Genomic DNA, 18,015 nt, shown 5'->3' on the forward strand with positions numbered 1-18,015 from the left:
ATCCCACTTAGTATTTGTTACGGTGTCACTATCATTGATACCAAGTGGAATTTCTTGTCGGAAAAATCATGAAAATTTAAGTGTTATTTTTTAAATGACAATGGGCACTTTTGTATGAAACTTGGTCCAAGAACCTCCACTGATGAGACTTATATGTAATGAAAGCTTATGCTTTCCCTATGAATCTGGCAAAGTTCTATCAGATTCTGTCCCGGGGTTCTTTTTTTACGGCCATGTTTGTCCTGGCTAAAAATGTGATATAATACAGTGGGAGCTAAAATCGACTCAAGATTTCTTGCTGGATAACTAAGTCTACATAAATAATTATGTATCATATTGTATATCATTTTAAAGAGGATCTTTTCCAGAATCCGAAACATAAAAAAAAAAAACAAAAAAAATCTTTTTGTAAGCGAATTATAGTCAATTTGCATCTGCAGCGCCATTGTTTCTCAGTAGCTAAGTTCAAGTTTCATGCCTTTTACCCCTTCCAAAAGTATCTTACCGATTTATTTTATATTGCTTCCGGAATTTGATCTGAGTGATAATAACAAGAAAAATAAATAGACACCTCTCCGATAGAGACCGGCTAAGCTATTGCCTATTGCAAGAAATCGTCATCATTAGCAAGTCATTACGGTATTGCATATAAGCTTATCAGCAACTTGGAACTTGGTCCAAGAACCTCCACTGGTGAGACTTGCATGTAATGATAGCTTATACTTGTCCTATGATTCTGGCAAAGTTCTATCAAACTCTGTCCTAGGGTTTTTTTACGGCCATGTTTGTCCTGAGTGTACAGTAGTGGACTGCAAAATCACCTCAGGATTTGTTGTCGAAAAACTATTTAACTAAGTCTATATACATAATTATTATATATCATAATGTATATCAATTTTAAAGGGAAAGGTTATCAGAATCAGAAACACAAATAAAAAAAATGCATTATGTAAACGACTTTTAGCCAACTCACGTCCGTAGCACCATTTTTCTCAGCAGCTACGTACGAGTTTCGCGCCTTCCAACCTTTCCAAAGGAGCCCAATCATTTTTTCCTTCTTCTGATATTGCATTCTTAACCTGACAAGTGACAACAAAGAAAAAAAAATAAGAAGAAATAAAATAGATACCATTCCGATAGAGGCCGCGTAAGCTATGGACCTATTGCAAGATAACGTACTCAAAGGCTAGTCATTATAATCCAACAGACGTAACATGATTAGAATGCGGCGGGACGGAAATGTAGTACATCGCCTTATGCGAAAGAGACGAAATATGTGTCTCTTTAACACTAACAGTATACAGCTTAATACGAGAGAAACAAGAAATAAGTCATTCTAATCAAGATGCAATAATAATGACTCTATTGTATACAAAAGAAACACATTTATTAAACAAGTTCAGGCAATAACTGGTGCAAAAGGCGGCTTTATTGCCAAGGTAGCAATTACTACCAGGCAACCTTACGTTTACGATACGTTTGTTGTACCATTCGGCATTGTTTATAAGACAATATATAAGCCTGGATTAATAAAACAAGATTGTGGTGAAAGAAAACATACTACATTTGCGTCCTCCCGCATTCTAATCATGTTACGTCTGTTGGATTATAATGACTAGCCTTTGAGTACGTTATCTTGCAATAGGTCCATAGCTTACGCGGCCTCTATCGGAATGGTATCTATTTTATTTCTTCTTATTTTTTTTTTCTTTGTTGTCACTTGTCAGGTTAAGAATGCAATATCAGAAGAAGCAAAAAATGATTGGGCTCCTTTGGAAAGGTTGGAAGGCGCGAAACTCGTACGTAGCTGCTGAGAAAAATGGTGCTACGGACGTGAGTTGGCTAAAAGTCGTTTACATAATGCATTTTTTTTATTTGTGTTTCTGATTCTGATAACCTTTCCCTTTAAAATTGATATACATTATGATATATAATAATTATGTATATAGACTTAGTTAAATAGTTTTTCGACAACAAATCCTGAGGTGATTTTGCAGTCCACTACTGTACACTCAGGACAAACATGGCCGTAAAAAAACCCTAGGACAGAGTTTGATAGAACTTTGCTAGAATCATAGGACAAGTATAAGCTATCATTACATGCAAGTCTCACCAGTGGAGGTTCTTGGACCAAGTTCCAAGTTGCTGATAAGCTTATAATATGCAATACCGTAATGACTTGCTAATGATGACGATTTCTTGCAATATGCAATAGCTTAGGCGGTCTCTATCGGAGAGGTGTCTATTTATTTTTCTTGTTATTATCACTCAGATCAAATTTAGGAAGCAATATAAAAAAATCGGTAAGATACTTTTGGAAGGGGTAAAAGGCATGAAACTTGAACTTAGCTACCGAGAAACAATGGCGCTGCAGAAGTAAATTGAGTATAATTCGCTTACATAGACTTTTTTTGTTTTTTTTTTTTATGTTTCGGATTCTGGAAAAGATCCTCTTTAAAATGATATACAATATGATACATAATTATTTATGTAGACTTAGTTATCCAGCAAGAAATCTTGAGTCGATTTTAGCTCCCACTGTATTTTATCACATTTTTAGCCAGGACAAACATGGCCGTAAAAAAAGAACCCCGGGACAGAATCTGATAGAACTTTGCCAGATTCATAGAGAAAGCATAAGCTTTCATTACATATAAGTCTCATCAGTGGAGGTTCTTGGACCAGATTCGCCCATTCTCCTTTATTTTCAGTTCTTTCGCGACGGAAAATTACACTTGATATCAACTCAGGTCTGAATCATCCCTCAAAGTTTTCGTTACTTGTCACTAACACCCGATATAAGTAAGTACTTATTTAAGCAAAAAGTGTTTATTAATTAAATTTTATACACATGTGTTCACATATTATGTATAATGGTAAACATTTTTTCAGGAATTTAAAACGCTTTCTTCGTACATTTTTTTGTCTTTTGAGGTCAATGACTAGAAATCGCTCTATCTAATCCAATCACTGCCTTGTATTAGCATTAAGTACTTACGTAATGGTAAAATGAATCCCAAACAAGAAGATAACACGCCAGTAATTTTACACGACTCGATTTTTATTATTGAGGCAACCAATACGACTGTTGATACAATTGCGCCTAACACGAATACAATAAACGCTACAATGATAAATATTGAGCAAAGTATTGGGACGCTCTGAAACAAAAAATAAATAAAAAAAAAACATCATCATCTCTCTAGCATTATCCCGTTTTTCACAAGGTCCGCTTAACTAACTTCAAGAATTGACAGGTCCGGTTTTTTACAGAAGCGACTGTCTGTCTGACCTTCCGACCCGCGAAGGGAAAACCAGCTTAATACAGGTTAAGTCACATACCTCCGAAAATGCATTTCTCGGGAATGTGGGTTTCCTCACGACGTTTTACTCCACCGCACGTGATAATCATTTATGATCCAAACGTGAATTCGAAAACAAATTCGACAATTTTTGGTTTAGGCCTGTGCTCGATTAGAATCTAACGTTCTACCAACTGGGCTACCACTCGTCAAATAAATAAAATATTAAATGAAATATAATATTTTAAACATACATACATAAAGGGGGCGGAAAGGTTCTAGAAGTGCGACCACGTGTCGGACGACGCTCAATGGGTAGGCCCGCTACAAGGTGGACCGACGATCTGGTGAAGGTCGCGGGAAGCCGCTGGATGCGGGCAGCGCAGGACCGATCGTCGTGGAGATCCTTGGGGGAGGCCTATGCCCAGCAATGGGCGTCGTACGGCTGATGATGATGACATACATAAACTCATCTATCTCTGTACCAAATTTCGTCAGAATTGTTTTCGTATTTTTATCGTAAAAGAGTAACTGCACAGAGGGAATTACTTTCGCATTTATAATATTAAACGTAATAGGGTTAGGGAATGTTGAGTTAGACACGTAGAGCGGATGGAGGATAATAGAATTACGAAAGTGTTATAAAAAACGAAGGTTGATGACAGGACTGACAGAGGAAGCCCTAGACATTGACCAAATTGGAGATGTCCTTAGAAAAGGTTCAGTACGATCTACTCTCAAAGCAAATGGAATTCCATAGTCGCAGAGACTATGATTACCTCGGTGGAAAATAGGCGTGAGTTTATGTATGTATGTATATAATATTAGACGTGATTTAGCTTACCATAATAATTCCAATAAGTAACAAAATAGCGCATACAACTAATATAGCAGCGGTAATATTTTGAGCTTTCTCAAATACGTTCATTATGTCCGCCATAGTGCCTGAAAAGTGTTTGGACCCCTTACAGCCCACTGACTCCACATTGGCTCTTGCCGCATTGAATACGGCCAAAAACTAAAAAAAAAAAAACAGGAGGGTTAAAAAGGCCACCTCGAACCAATTCATCTAAAAAGCAATATTGCTATTTGACATTTGTTTGCATGATGGGGCACTTACTTTTATATGCGCAAATGTCAATTTACTTTTATATGCGCAAACGCAAATTGCAATATTCCATTTCTAGATGAATTGCATCGATGTGGACTTTTTAACCCCCCAGCCGGGTCTGCATGACAACCGCGCCGCGCGCGGCGCGAATTATATTGTGCGCTTCGACCAATAGACGATACGAATGCTATCTACGTAGATGGACGTCAAACGGCTATTGGTCAAAGGCCTCGATATAATTCTGCTTACCGTGCAGAGCATACTGGACTTTATTAGACGTAAACAAGGTACTTTAAAGGGCAAGTCAGCCCCTTTCCTTAGTTCTATTTCATCTTCATCTTCATAATGATATCTACTTCTTTACTACCATAGTATATGTAGTAGTTTAAGTATTGTTATTTATCTATTATCACAATTATATTATGTATATTGATGTTATGTAGTTTATATACTTGTAAGTGTATTGAATATGTCTTGTAAAGACATTGCTACTTGACAATAAGGCCGCCTATTGTACTCTTTCTATTACTCTTTTGTTTTTGTATTTCCTATTTGTGCAATAAAGTATAAAATATGTTATGTTACTTTATTCAATGTAGTAACCAGTGTCGTGTTTATCAAAACTTACAAGTCTACACGTTCACAAGTTACTCATAGGTACGTCTAAATTAAGTTTGTAAATTGTAAAATATACTTACTTGTGAAATAAATATTTACACTTGTAACATGCCTCGTGTAACGGCTACTTACTTACATCTGTAAGAAATAATCGGGACCAACAGCGGCAACAGCTTAACGTACCTTCCGAAGCACGGATCATCTTACTTTCGGACAATCAGGAGATCAGCCTGTAATGTCCTAACCAAACTAGGGATCACAAAGTAATTTTTGTGATATGTCCCCATCAGGATTTGAACCCGGGATCTCCGGATCTTAAGCCCAACGCTCAAACCACTGGACCACTACTTTTTTTGATAAACGAAATTTACACGCACTTGTAACTTGTAGCTTGTGATCGTGTACACTTGTAAGTTTTGATAAACAAGGCACTGGGTTGATGAGGTTGGTCATTGACCTCACAACTAGTATAACGCAAACAACTTACAATGCAATAAACGGCAATCAAAATAGATCCAAGTTTTAAATTTATGGAAAAACAGCAGTTATCCACTCGTGGTAGAAAATCAAGTGTCATTTTGACTAGCAATAAAATATCCTTCTACTATAATTTCTTAGTTATTTTTATTACACTGGCATGATTTAAAGCTAATAAATTTAATAATTATTTAGTATTTAATAAATAACACACAAAATTTTGAAACGCGCCGATGACATAAAATGTGTAGATAATTTACAGATTAGAAAGAAATTGTTTTTTTTTTTATTATTTTTCCTTTTGCCTATTTGAGGGTCAGCTAAGATCTTAAGACCATGCTGCCTAGTCTTCAGTACATTTCCTTTGCTGTTCAATTTCAATATGGAAGGCCTTCCGTATTTTTTTATAATTTTTCCTTTTGCCCATTTGAGGGTCAGGCTAAGATCGTAAGACCATGCTGCTTTGTCTTCGGTACTTTTTCTTTGCTATTCAATGTCAACCAGATGTCAAAGTAGGAGTCAAGCGTTCTTCCAACTGGACTATAGCTAATCCCATGATCTCCAGCAGCTCGTACGCTGCAGCTCTCCTCGAAAAATATCGACCCTGTATCTGTGTGATAAGTCTTTGCTATTTGTGTGTTGTGTTTTCAAGAGCAAACCCATCAAAAGAAAAAAAATGTCTTTTGCCATGACAATAAGGAACTTTCCAGTTTACGTTCTTTAAAAGTCACATGGCGTTGTTCAGTTAAGGAACTCGTATGGTTATACACCGCTAGCCGTACCGTCAGCATTCGAAACTTAACAACGCCATCTATGTGACTTTCAAAGAAAAAAAACCTCAAAAGCAACCAAAAAACAACCAACCACAACCAACCAAGCAACCTCAATCGTCGAACTTATAGTAATAACTAGCTTTTGCCCGCGACTTCGTCCGCGTGGCGTGTTATAAAAGAGAGATCTTAGTGCGTGTGGGAGTGCATATCAAATTTCAAGCATCTAACTTATGCAGTTTAGATTTTTTCATACATTTTTTTTCCCAATAACTCCCGTTTCCATGGAAATTTTGCAATATCCTGTTGCAACTAAGCTTTAAGTTAACTAAGGTACCTGCATGCCAAATTTCAAGCCTCTAACTTAAGCGGTTTAGATTTTTCATACAAAAGGATTTTCCCGCTAATTCCCGTTCCTGTGGGAATTCCGGGAATTCCTTTCTTAGTGCACCTCTACGGTACCTAAGCTACGTCCCTTCCAAATTTCAAGTGCCTGCGTTTAGCCGTATAGCCTGTGCGTTGATAGGTATGTCAGTCAGTCAGTTTCTCCTTTTATATATTATTTAGATAAATATTCTCTTTGCTACACATTACACCTACTTACTATCACATTTGTTACTTTTAAAATGAACTCAAAGAGAATAGAATCCCCACAATGACATTACATTACACTTATATAGAAAGTCCTTGTGGATTCGGAATGTGAAACTTTTGAAATTATTTACGTACTTTGGTATAAATTATTTATGATATTTAGTCACGGAAAGAGTGTCAATAACACAACACAAACACCTAATGCCACCTTTCATAGAGTCCATAATCGTGGTGCGACTAGAAGAAAGCTTCGAGCGGTAGGTTTGACCATTGTTATAAGCACGGAATAAGTAGAAGGAAGTCTACACCTCCCGCATTGGAGCAGCGTGGTGGAGTATGCTCCATACCCCCCTCCGGTTGATTGAGAACCTATACAACGTCCCACTGCTAGGCACAGGCCTCCCCTCAATCAACCGGAAGGGGAATGTAGCATTCTCCACCACGCTGCTCACTGCAAGTTGGTGGAGACGTTTGGGCTAGCCGTGCGGGACCAACGGTTTAACGTGCCTTCCGAAGCACGAAATAATCTTACTTTTTCGGATAATTAGGTGAGTTGAGAATGCCCTAGCCAAACGACGGACAGTCTCACAAAGTGATTTCGAAGAAGTTCTCCTTTGGGTAATGAACCCGGACCTCCGATCGCGAGACCAACACTCTAACCACTAGACCGTGGAGGCTGTATCCCTAGCGTCATCTCATTTCCACATACGTAACCGTTTGATTGACAGGTCCGGTTTTCTACAGAAACCACTTTCAATGTAACCTTCCAACCCGAAGGGAAAACCTAGCCCAATTACAGAACACATACCTCTGAAAACAGTGGGAGCCGTGCCCAGTGGCTGGCTTTCTCCCCGGGTTGGAGAGTCAGATAGGAAGTTCTTACCAGATGAAGCAAATTGATAACATCCTCCTTTTTTGAAGTCTGTTAAAAATCATATCCGAATGTGATATTTTAAATACTTAGGCGCTTACTGGGATTTTGTTCTACTTGGTTTCCTCATGATGTTTTTGGGTGAATATCAAAATGTCAAGTTTGGTGGCGAACTTTCATATTATTTTTTCGTGAAAAATTGGGTTCCGACATCCTTTCGGATCCTTTTTCATGTCGGAACCCAGGATCCTTTTGGATCCTTTTTCATGTCGGAAACCAATTTTTCACGAAAAAATAACTTGGCAAACTTGGCACATTTTTATATTCACCCTTTTATAGCTTTTTGTATTTATAAACTTAATTGTCCATTTCAGTAAACGTGTGAAGACTGCGGTAACAATCTGATTGTCGAGTGAAAGATCTACCGAGTAAATAAATCCTTACGAAAATGGCACTCAATATTGACTTAGATTCGATTAAAGATTTTTTCGGACATCACTGGAAACTGGTAACAGCTGGATTGGGCGTGATCTTTGTAGGACTGGCAGGAGTGATCACGTGGATTACAACAAACTTCGATTTCATAAAAATAGGAAATGTAACATTTAACACACCTAAAAATCCAAAATATTTTTTGTTTTATTTCATGATTGTATTAACGTGGCCTTACAATGAAAAACGTCCCCACTGCTGGGGCACGGGCCTTCCCTATGGATGGATAGGGAGATCGGACCTTAAACCATCACGCGGGCCCAGTGCGGATTGATGGTTATTAACGACTGTTAATGCAGCCGGGACCGACGGCTTAGCGTGCCTTCCGAACCACGGAGGAGCTCGAGATGAAAACTTTTTTTTTGTGGTCACCCATCCTATGAGCGGCCTTTGCGAAAGTTGCTTAACTTCAACAATCGCAGACCGAGCGCGTTTACCGCTGCGCCACCGAGCTCCTAAAAAACTAGTAAGCGTTTTTTTTTTTAAATCACTTTTGAATAGACCAGTGCTGTGTTTATCAAAACTTACAAGTTACACGTTTACAAGCTACAAGTTACTCCCTTACATGAAAATTACGTTTATCAAAAAAAGTAGAGGGGTTGTAAAATATACTTGTGAAATAAATATTGACACTTGTAACAACTTGTAATTTAAATGTGTTGTTTTGATAAACACATTCTTGTAATAATGAAATTTTTTACAAGAAAAATTCTTGTAAGTAATACAAGACTTGTAAGTTTCGATAAACAGGACACAGGGGGTTAACACGTTGACAGTCCCCATACAAAATGTTTTGACTTCCTTACAAGTCCCGCATATTACTTCAACCTTCGCTAAGTTACCCGGGATCCAAGTAGAGCACCCGCGCTTAGTGCGTACAGTCATGAGCAATATAATGTATCCACTTTAGGACTCTGTCGCACTAACATATTTGACATTTAGTGAGACTTACAGTTCAATTTGTCAAAAAAGTTAATGTGACATGGTACCAGTGTATACATATTAATGCTCGTGACCGTACCTGATCGTTTCTCAGTGACTCGTGTGTATGGGACATAGATGTAAAACAACCGATTTAAAACGTTTTAAACCAAATGTTGCCGTTTTAAGCCAAATGTTGCCGATTTAAACCCCCAAATAAATCATAATTAAAACACATAATAACGGGTTCTTACCGCGTTTAAAGTAGGAATATGAGACTCCCGATATATGATTTATGTGTTTTAATTATGATAATAACCGCGTAAACTTAAAACAATGTATAAACAACCCCAAATAAATTGTTTTAAGCCGTTGAAAACTCGCCTACAACAAAAGAACTGTGTTTTAAACTTCATTATGGGCAATTTTTGGTCTCTTGACGTCATAGAAGAAGATAGAATATCAATAAAAAGTGCCCAAAGAACTAAACACGCTAAGGAAATTATTATCAATAACAGTATTAAGTATACTGTTATTACACATTCAAAAATTCTTTACATTATTTATAGGTAAGTACTCCCGACTCCGTTATAGAAAATGTAGTTGTAATTACCAAAAACATAGTCATATCAACAGCAGCCGTTATAAACCGAAATACTTAAATGGTTGATTTCAGTTTTAAAAGGTTTTTTCGTTTTAAACGGATTGGTTTATATGGTTTTACACCATCTATCTCCGTCCGATCATGACCTATGCAGGGGTAGTTTTCGCTCACGCGAGTCCCTCTCAAATTCACCGTCTACAGGTAATACAAAATCGTTTCATGCGGAAAGCCACGGGAGCTCCGTGGTTCCTTCGCAATGAAAATCTGCACATTGACCTAGGTCTGCCAACCATTGCCCAATGGCTCAAATTAGCTTCCAAACGTTTTTTCGATTCTGCTCCGCACCACCCAAATCCCCTGGTAGTTGCGGCTTCCGAGTACATTCCGCTTAGGGACGGTACTGAAAAGTATCGGCGTCCGAAGGACGTAATATACGATCCCGACGACCCGATTACTCTAGCCATAGAGGCAGCCAATCAGCTCGCGACACCAAACACTTCAGGTCCCCGATACCGACCCCGCCGGCGTGGTCGACGATTTCCCTCATTCAGCGCTTATCGCTATCGACCCACTAGGGTCGATTAATTCTTTCAAATATTTTTCCTCGCAGACGACGCCCTGAGCCGAGGTTCGCGCCCAACTGGGCACCCTCAGGCCTGTTGTCTTAAACGTTGTACCGGGTGAGAGCCTTCAGCGCTCCCCATTTGTCCGGCCAAGTAGTTAATGCCATCTGCGGCAAATCTACAATAAGTCACGTCAAAAATTTAAAAAATTTAAAAAACACCATCTATATGTATGGGTCATGGACGTATGGAGCTAGTCCGTCATGACCCGCATATGGATCACTGGACTGGCAACGTGTTTTTACTGTGTAGTATTTAACCTGTGAAGTATAAAGTAAACTTGAAGTTTTAATGCAACCAGGTGAATAAGGTGAATAAAGTTTTTCAAGTATTATTAATACTAAATATACAATTTGTCAATAAAATTATTAAAAAATCTTAGTCCATAAATAACCCGCCCCTGACCGTTCCCGGTGCAAAGGTGCCCATAACGCTCGCCGCATTACCGCGCTGAATAGCAATGGCCAAACTTTGCTCCAAGAACGAACCGGAGCGGGAGTCAAAAATGTTTTTCAAAAGTAAATTTAATGCACCTGGGTAGATGATTTAGCTCAGGTGGTGACGGTTTTGATGATATATATATTTTTGTGCATCCGACGACGGCGACTCCTAAATGTCTATCCCAGGTCGTTGTTATGATAGGCTCTAATGTGGCTAGCAAAACCGAACTTCGATTTGAAGGTTCGGCCACATGGCGCACAGAATAACTGGCCAGCAGAATTAAACGTATAGTTGTAGGAGGGCTTGTGTCGAGTAAAAAGGCCATATTGAAGCAATGATGGACTTTCGAGGCTACATTTGCCAAAAACATTTATAGATAGCGCTGACTATATTAAACGTGATGATTACCTATTTTATCATTACTCCCCTAAATTCATAGTAGGTATTATTATTTATGTATTCTATGTCCTGAGTTACAGAAGGTATTATCAAAGACAGTCACTGATGGTAGTTGAAACAGAAGTACAACAGCAAGGCAATTACAAGATTAAAGGGGAGAGGTGACGGCTCTCATACATTACTTGTGTCTTGTTTCACGACGTGTGTTATGTTGGCTAAACTATCATTGAAATAGATTAGATACTCAACCATGGGTGACCACAAAAAAAAGTTTTCATCTCGAACTCCTCCGTGCTTCGAAAGGCACGTTAAGCCATTGGTCCCGGCTGCATTAGCAGTCGTTAATAACCATCAATCCGCACTGGGCCCGCGTGATGGTTTAAAGCCCGATCTCCCTATCCATCCATAGGGAAGGCCCGTGCCCCAGCAATGGGGACGTTAATGGGCTGATGATGATAACTCAACTATTTTTTAAAGAAAAAAATATGATTTATGACACTGGTATAAGTGATAGAGTAAGAAGAGGAAGGCCTAGTTGTACACACCGCGATCAGGGGGGTTCTTCTTCTTCTATCGTGTGGGTTGCGAGGTGGATTACCAACCCCATCAACCCTGGTGTCAGGGTTACTATTGAACCACCAAAGGCCCCTGACATGGCTCATGTAACGACTACGTACTTACATCAGTAACTAAGTAGCCGGGACCAACAGCTTAACGTGCCTTCCAAAGCACGGCAAACTAGGGATGAAAAAGTGATTTTTGTGATAATTATGTCTCCACTGGGATTTGAACCCGCGACCTCCGGATCGTGAGCCCAACGCTTAAACCACTAGACCACGGAGGCCGTTAATCAGGACGGTTAAAAAGGCCACATTGAAGCAAATTCATCTCAAAAATCAATTTGACATTTTTGCGCATATAAAAGTTAGTGCGCAATGCAAAATGTCAAATAGCAATATTGCTTTATTAGAATTGCTTTGATGTTGCCTTTTTAACCCCCAGATCGAGGATGTTTTAAAGAAAGGCCAAGCCAAGAGTACTGTAAACCACATAGATCTTAATGTGTATGTATGTAAGTAGTATAACAACGTACATACAGCATCACGCCTGTGTCCTCGAAGGAGGTATGCAGAGGTGTATAGACCTACTCTACGCAGCTATGTTTAAGTAATAGGGGGCGAGCCTATGGCCATTAGCCGGGTACAAGTAAGGATAAGTATATTTATTTTTTTTTAATTTACCTAAGGCCTGAAAGAGTTGGAAGGTCAGACAGGCAGTCGATTCTGTAAAAAAACGTACCTGTCAAATCTTCAGGGGTCTTACGATCTTAGCCTGACTGAAACCCACAGCAAGTCTTAAGTCAAATAAATAAGTTTTTCCCCTCCGTAGCAAGTGGACAGATTCGCAACTGGACAGATTCTCAGCTCGACAGATTCTCAGATGGGCGGATTAGCAACTGGACAGGATATGTACAGTCCATGGCATAACGGAAGGTTCAAATGGGCAAAAGGAAAAAACAGGATAGGTAAGCAGACCCTGAGAAAAACGGGATAATACTATGGAGATGCAAGAGGTTATCGTTATGATGGACTGTACATATCCTGTCCAGTTGCTAATCCACCCACCTGAGAATCTGTCGAGCTGAGAATCTGTCCAGTTGCGAATATGTCCACTTGCTACGGAGGGGAAAAACTTATTTATTTGACTTAAGACTTGCTGTGGTCTCGCACATCAAAATCATACGTGGCATCGCGTCGCGCCGCCATGTTTTTTTTACTTTTTAATTCCAACGAATGCGCACGGGGCGGTACTGCTAAGTACCACTTAATCCTTCCCCAACCCTTGCATAAAATCATGGCGGATGCGACTGCCTTTATTTCTTTCCTTTGCTTTTTTCTTTTATGTTTTTTCGAGTTTCTTTGAAAGCTAAACCCTTGGGGTGGCCGCCGGTTGTAATTTACACCACATGGGTAATGCTTTAGTGAATTTCATCGTTTAAATATAGTGAGATGGAATGAAAGAGCGCCATAATTATGAGAACTTGTCGGTAATTTGAGTAAGTTAGTTATGCTGGTACGAATGAGTCTGAATAGTAGAGGACTTAGGCATCTACCTAGCCGTAATTCAAATTCAAATTTGTTTATTTTAGACATGAACACATCAGGGTTAGTATGAAAGAAAACTTAATAGCTAGAGTTATCTTAATAATTTATAAATAAGAGCTGGGTTTCGGCAATATACAGGGTGTTAATAACACCGTTTCGTGTATTGGGAATCGTAGTCCTGATGTTCTGGATAGTGTTCTTGATGGTATCGAGTATTGATGGTGGCTCAGATTCAAACGGCAAATAGCTCGGTGTAAAGTAATTATATTTTCTTTAAATTGTTACATACAAAACAAAAGTTATGGTCAAGCGGACAAGTTACGACATGTTGCGTGCGCGTTCAAAAGTCGCTCTATCTAATGTCAAACCGCGAACGTTCAGAAACATGATACTTTAAAAGGAACGTTCGGAAATTAACAAAATAATATTACCTATTACGTCATGAATATTCAAAATTAACTTAATAATAATTAAAATTATTACGATGGATAAAAATCGAATCTAAATAAACCGTGAGCGTAATTCGCCACAACCGTAATGAATACTGATGGGGATGATTCAGACCATGATTCTGAGTTGATATCAAGTGGAATAAATAAATATTGCGAATAAATGATTATGAATTATTATTATTATGAATTTCCTGTCGGTAAATTCATGATTGTGTTTTTTTTTTAATATTTCCAGTTCCATAATTTTGCGACGGAAAATTCCACTCAGAATCATACTCTGAATCATCTCTCCAAGTTTACGTTACGATGTCACTAACACCCCTAACACACATAAAACCAAATTCCGACCGGGGTAAGCAGAGATCATGGAATTCCATTTGCTTCGATCCTGACATGCTGCTCTTGCTTCCTCCACATTCATCAATCGCTTCATACACGCACGCCGGTTCAGAGTAGATCGTACTAAACCTTTTCTAAGGACATCTCCAATTTGGTCAATGCACGTCCTTCTAGATTTTCCTCTGCCAGCCCTACCACCAACCTTCGCTTCTTCTTCTTCTATCCTGTGGGTTGTAAGGTGGAGTACCAACCTCATCAACCCTGGTGTCAGAGTTATTATTGAGCCGCCAAATACCCCTGACATGGCTCATTAACGACTACTTACTTACATCAGTAAGTAGTAACCGGGACCAACGGCTTAACGTGTCTTCCGAAGCACGGATCATCTTACTTTTTGGACAATCAGGTGATCAGCCTGTAATGTCCTAACCAAACTAGGGTTCACAAAGTGATTTTTTTGTGATATGTCCCCACCGGGATTCGAACCCGGGACCTCTCTAATGAACGTCACAACACTAGCTTACGTACTTTGACAGATCTAATTCTTACCGCGCATTGAGATGATTGTAAATTGTTATCTTATTGAAATATACGTATAATCACTAATTCTACTGAACTTGTCCGAAGGACGTAATATACGATCCCGACGACCCGATTACTCTAGCCATAGAGGCAGCCAATCAGCTTGCGACACCAAACACTTCAGGACCCCGATACCGACCCCGCCGGCGTGGTCGACGATTTCCCTCATTCAGCGCTTATCGCTATCGACCCACTAGGGTTGATTAATTCTTTCAAATATTTTTCCTCTCAGACGACGCCCTGAGCCGAGGTTCGCGCCCAACTGGGCACCCTCAGGCCTGTTGTCTTAAACGTTGTACCGGGTGAGAGCCTTCAGCGCTCCCCATTTGTCCGGCCAAGTAGTTAATGCCATCTGCGGCAAATCTACAAAAAGTCACGTCAAAAAAAGAAAAAAAAACTGAACTTGTCGTTCTGTTTACTACTATGTAGGTATGTATTTGATTCAGAATCACCACGAGTACAGGTGTATAGAGATTCTCTACCTAGAGAATCGTCATTATAATTTGATTGATAGAACAAGATAAAACCAATTTTTCAAAATGGCCGCTGCTCCGATTGCTATTGTTTCATGTCCTCCAATTACCTAAAGTGCCGAACGAGGCATTTTACCCCGAGTGTTGTAGACTTGCAGTACACAACCATGGAACGTATAAAAAAAGAAAAAAAGTGCAGTAGAAACTTTCATGGAAGCAATAAGTAGGTAGGTACATTTTTTTGCCGTATATGGCATTGAATACTTGGCCGGACAAATGGGGAGTGCTAAGAGCTCTCACCCGGTACAATATGAAAGACAAAAGGCCTGATGGTGCCCAGTTGGGCGGTCTGTTTCAGAGCATCGTCTCAAACGACCATAAAGAATGAGGTACTTTCCAGGCTACGTTTTTCAAAAACAATATAGATAGATGGCGCTGTACAGATTTTCCTTCGTTTAACCTTCTAATTTCGTGGATAACAGTTACTTTTTTTTATTTATTTATTCAATGGCCCCGATTCCTGCAGACACCGCCTAATTTTATTTTAAGTTATATTCGTCAGTTTCATATCCGTCGAAAAGGAAAGGGACGGATGATTCACAGCTCTTAATTCGTAGTCTTAATTTTAGGAAGAATGAGTAAATGAATGAATAACCCGAGCGAATCAAAAAGGTACGTCACTGGTATGCAATCCGTTTGACATGCTGTCTACTAACTGTGTCGGGTTATTAACTGATGTAAAATTTTTAGACGGTTGGTTTAGATTTGTGCTTAAAATTGACGTGTGTTCCATAAATTTTATGCTTGTCGATTACCCGTCCCTTTCCTTTTCGGCGGATAAGAAAATGACAGATATAACTTAAAATAAAATTAGATGGTATTTACAGGAATTAGCACCAATATCAAAAAAACAATTAAATCCTTATAAATAAAATAAGACGCTCCTCTAAACAGAAAACCCGTACAGGTTTATGCGAGGAGTGAATGAATGCGCTTAACTCGCTATACTTAATCGGTAGGTAGGTACTACATAGTTTAACATGCGCCCTCTTCTGCCATTACATTGTATTTTCGAATAATTATGTACCCGATTAATGAGAAAATAGGTAATTATAACGACATTGTCGTAACATGGATATGTCACCCAAATCTTGAATCTCGAAACACAATAATCGAATTTTTATTTTGTAAAATACATACTTTAGTAAGTACTTACCTAAATTCATGCAATAAACGTTTATTATTATTATTAGTAATTTGTAAGTTACGAATACGTATTGCTTATTTGTTCTCTTCTTATCGTGTCGCCGGCAAACTAAATTGTACCGGCCCAAAACTTGGCAACAAGTATGGCGCTATCTGCAGCGCTCATCAGATCCTCGTGCGTGCAGGTGTTCGGGCACGCAGGACACGATGTAAGATGTTCCATCGTTTGGGGAACAGTGCCGCACTTGCACTTTAAGTCCGAGCCATCCGAGAAACCCCACCTGAACAAATTGTCCTTACTTCGGCCCACCTATGACCCCCCCTTACCTGCTTATTTGTTTATCAATAAACTTTGAAGGACTGTACTTATAATATCTCAAACAGTTTACTTTTATTGAATACTTAGAAGAAGAAGACAATATAACACCGTAATCACGCAATCTCAAAAATCTGGTGATTATTAACCACAACATTCAGGGTTATTGACCCCAAATGGCACTATTAAACTAACATATCCCGATCACTGCTAATAATCGCGTGTTTTGCTCAAAAAAAAATCGGAACAACTTAAGCTTTTGCCAAGCAAATACCACTATTGTGGTTTCTCCGAACATTGCGATGAAAATATTTGCAGGCGCTAATCTTCACTTGGGAGGTTCTGGTTCTGCCTACGACTTCCGCGCTTTTGCTTTCCCTTTTATATTCTTTCAGGCAAGCATTAATGATAAGATCGCAGATCAAAATATACCCCGACAACATACGGTTTACGCACTATGTACATACGATCTAAATCCATAAAATAATAACGGATAGAAAACAATTACCTACTTAATTTATTCCGATCAATAGATTTGTGATACACACATACCTCACGCCTCAAGCTCACGAGTATATCTCAATTGGGGTAACAGCCTCTGTGGCCCAGTGGTTGAGCGTTGGTCCCGGATTCGAATCCCGGTGGGGACATATCACAAAAATCACTTTGTGATCCCTAGTTTATTAGAACATTACAGGGTGATCGCCTAATTGTCTGAAAGTAAGATGATCCGTGATTCGGAAGGCACGTTAAGCCGTTGTTCCCGGTTACTACTTACTGATGTAAGTGAGTAATCGTTACATGAGCCCTGACACCTGGGTTGCTGAAGTTGGTAATCCACCTGATAACCCATACGATAGATGAAGTACATCCATCGTAAAATGAACTAAGTACCCACACCTCACCGACCCTTCTGTGTGATACCTAATTCGTGAATTTTGTAACTTGAGATTGTTATTTAATATATATAAGGCTTTACATCATTCTTGCCTGTGATAATTTAATTAGCAATAGAAATTTACGCATAGTCTATTTACCCGACTGTGGCGAAGCAAAAAGGAGGGTTATGTGTTTGACCCCTATGCGTGTGACCTATGTTTGGTTACCACGGCTATCTTCTAAACTATTATTTGGAAGAATTTCAGAGAAAAAATTCTGGTTTCATACTTTTTAAAACGCGATTTTTCCGTAGTAGGATTCTATTTTTTAACTTTATTTTCAATTCACTGTCTTGATTGTGTTCATTGGTTGTCTGTTTTCTGTTACTGAGGTTGGAAATCCCTCTCAAACCCACACCTTCTCATAGAAGAAGATTGACT

The sequence above is a fragment of the Pectinophora gossypiella genome, chromosome 20, assembly GCF_024362695.1.
Source record: "Pectinophora gossypiella chromosome 20, ilPecGoss1.1, whole genome shotgun sequence".
Classification (NCBI taxonomy): domain Eukaryota; kingdom Metazoa; phylum Arthropoda; class Insecta; order Lepidoptera; family Gelechiidae; genus Pectinophora; species Pectinophora gossypiella.